Here is a 3,848-nt window from a genome sequence, read left to right as displayed (position 1 = left end):
AGTAGAAAATGCTTCTCTCTGGAGGCCAACTAAAACTGTTGGATCACTTACCCAAGCTGTGGGAGTCAAAATAGCATGGCCAGCTAATAAAATCAAGATGGTTGATTACCAAACTTCTGATTCATCGGTAAAATTTTGATTTTGGTTGATTTTTATGAAACTGTATTATTATCATTCCTTGTTCTGATATATATTTGTTTATGACTGACTTAGGTACATGACATGGTCATCATCTACGATTGTAATGTGGAGGAGGATGAGATAGTTGCTGAGGGTCATATATGGTCTACTGATCCAAACGAAGTGATCAATGATATTCGTATTGGTTCAAATGCTGCAGTGGTGAAGGTTGATAAGGTGGTTAAGAAAGATGCTTATCTGTGGAGACCAACTACTGAAAATTACTTGATGGAGCATGTACTTCAAGATTATATTGCCTGGCCAATTAACAAGATCAATACTCAACCTTCAAGAGAAGCATCACCAAAAGCATCATCACCTAAGGTATAATTTCCAGTGACTGAATTTTAAGTTAGTCAAATGTTATATAATGATCTTGAGTTGATCTTTAATTTTGTTCTGAGTGGTAGAGTATAAGCTGCAGCGTCGCTAACAGCTCAACAAATGGAAAGAAGACTTGCATGTTGTTGGACTGTGAAAACTCAGGAGAGATCGTTGCAGAAGGTATAGTCATGTCAGCCAATCCGGAAGACACAGTCCACTGTAAACCCTTAGGACCTAATGCTAGCAAGGTATGGGTTAAAATTATAAAGATTGGAACAGCCAAAGTATGGAGACCAAGTGCGGAAGTGGAATGTGTTGCTGATGCTTTAGGTACAACAGTGGCATGGCCTACTGATAAGATTGTAGGGTCTTGAGTTCAACACAGTTGTGTTAGAAACAAACTAGGGCCTTAGCTTGGAACTTGAACAATTGTGTGGTGTTTATGTTTGGCTAACTAGTTTATAAGTTTATTGAACTATTGTGTGGATTATGTTGGTTAGTTGGATTGAAAACCTAATGTTATTTTATAAAAGTTTTCTTCTTCACTTCATTTTGTCGTAAATCAGGAATCCAAACAAATAGCATAAAACGAATGCTACAAAAAGTAATATAAAAATGTAAATAGTCTAAAAATAACGAAATATAATCGCTATTGTATACACTTAAATATGGCGGTTATAAAAACGTTATAGTTTTTGTCAACATTCAATAGCTCGCTAAAAACGTTATTGTTTATCAACATTCAATAGCGCGCTGAAAACGTTATTGTATATCAAAATTCAATAGCACGATAAAAACGTTATCTAAAGTGTCAGACTTTTTATCGCGGGCGATGACATAGCGTTTACCAAACCGCTATCATATGATACGGTAGCGTTTTTCAGGCGCTATCAATAGTCAAATTTCTTGTAGTGTTATAAACTCTTAAAAGAAACAGTTTAATTTAAATAACTACTTAACAATACTAGCAGAAAGCACAAATTTACACTGAATTAAAAGTTAATTAACTTATCCGGATAGTAACTTACCAGGATTGTGTATAGGTTTCCTCTTTACTATACGTCCCATTTTGTTGTCATTATTGAAACTTAGGCCAACACCAGTTTTACTCGCACAAATAAAAAATGGTACATTAGTTTTGTTAAAAGAAAATGAACATTATAGTAATGGTTAAACTAAAATTTATTTGCTTTCTTACCTTTCATTTGAAAACTTTTTTTTTGTCAACCATTAGGCCACAACTGGCCGGCCCATTAGCCAAATTCCTACATTCGTAGGAATGCGTAGGAACCGGGACTCGATCCCGGGTGTGATGGTGCCTTCTACAAATGGACTTCCCTCCTGGCCACTGCACTAAAGTCACTTCACTTTCATTTGAAAACTTTATGCAAAGCAATTAATAGTATAGATACACCAGTATTCACTAACACCTCCTTCAATCCAATTGCCAAGTCCAATGACCGTCTAACTCAAGGAAATTTTAGACTGACCAAACAAAACCAAAATATTAGAGTTTGAATTCATCAGACTAGATGTATAAGCATGAATCGAAAGAGTTTTTCCTTATCTTTTATTAACGCTTCTTTAGTTGTTTTCCTTAGCTGAGATCAAACCAACAAAGAGGAGAACATAAAAATTCAATATTAATCATAATATTGATTCTATTTATTAAAAAAAAAAACCTGTAGAAGAAGATCCTTTATCGATCCAATCCTTTTCCAATCCAGACCAATGCTACATACATAATAGAACAAGTAAACTAGAAATCAATATCAAAAATATTATAAATTCGAAATAAATCATACTAGATGTAGAAACATGAATCGAAAGGGTTTTGTGCTTATCTTTTATTTTACACTTCTTTGTTTGGTTTCCTGTTTTTTTTAGAACAAATCAACAAAGAAGAATACATGAACATTCAATAGTATAGAATGATTGATTCAAATCTAACAAAAAAAAAAGAAAAATAACCAATTGGAAATAAATTCAAACATGTAGAAGGTGATCCAAATTCGATTCAATCTTTTTGGAAACCAGATTGACGCTACATACATAATAGAACAAATAAATTATAAATCTACATCGAATATTGATAATTGAAATGACGAATCTATAAATAAAAGATCGACTTATTACCTTATCCACTGAAGTCAAAATCAGAGAATTACAAAAAGACAGATTATCCAATAAATCCGATCATGTTGGTTTAACTGGGATTCCAAACTGGGAATAGAAGAAGCTTCAGAGATTATCGGATATATCCGATCTATATTGCTCTAATCGATTCTTTCGCAACATCAGACAATTCTCTCTGTATCTCGGCTTTTTTTTTTTGTCTCTTTGGTTTCCCAAAATCGATTGAGAAGAAGATAAGATTTTAGTGGGCCGCATCAAATATTCAAAAAAACCCAAATATACTTTTACCAAAAGTTATACACTTATGGTCCATTAAGATTTACGGCCCATTAAAATCTGATTTTATTTTGTACAAATGTAATTATATTCAAATAAATAATATTATTTGGCCAAAGAATACACTCAGCATGAATCTGTTTCGGGCCAACAAATAAATTTTTCAAAGTCCTCGGTCCAGTTTAGTCACAAGATTGAGAAGCAAACAAAGGCGGAGCTGCAGGATGTTCTCGGGATTACAACGTTGGGTGGGATGGGGTCATATCTAGAGTTACCTGAAAGTTTGGGTGGGGCTAAAACCAAGGTTTTCTCTTTCGTCCGAGAACGGATCCAGAGTCGGACGAATGGTTGGACAGCAAATTTGCTTTCGAAAGGGGGAAGGGAAGTGATGATAAAATCAGTTGCTACTGCGGTTCCGACGTTTGTGATGTCATGTTTTCGGATACCAAAAACAATTACATCCAAACTTACCAGTGCAGTTGCAAATTTTTGGTGGAGCACTAATGGTCAGTCAGGGGGCATGCATTGGCTGGTGATGTGTCTACATTTTATACGGTTTTAACCATAGTTTTTAGGATTGTTTTGAGTCTTTTCCTAGGTCCAAGTGTGCTTTTAGAGTNGTCTGGGGACGTGCGGGCCGTGATGACGGTGGCACGGAGGTCCTTGGCAGATGGACGGTATTGCGGGATTCGGGGACGAATCCATATTGGTGGGGGAGAATTGTAACGCCCGCGAACCAATTTGTGTATTTTTGGTGTGGGTGTCGATCGACACCCTTGGTGGCATCGATCGACACCATGTTTTCCGGTTTGGTCGGGTTTGATTTAATTACCGAATTGGTTCGGTTTGGTTTGATTTAAAACCCTAATAGTGTGAAAAAGGGGGAAAACGACCCTAGGTCGTATTATTTGTTTTTACTCGCCGCTGTTGAG

The sequence above is a fragment of the Camelina sativa genome, chromosome 12 (genome assembly GCF_000633955.1).
Source record: "Camelina sativa cultivar DH55 chromosome 12, Cs, whole genome shotgun sequence".
NCBI classification, from domain to species: Eukaryota; Viridiplantae; Streptophyta; class Magnoliopsida; order Brassicales; family Brassicaceae; genus Camelina; species Camelina sativa.
The sequence above is the reverse complement of the archived record's forward strand: the minus strand, read 5'-3'. Positions refer to the sequence as shown.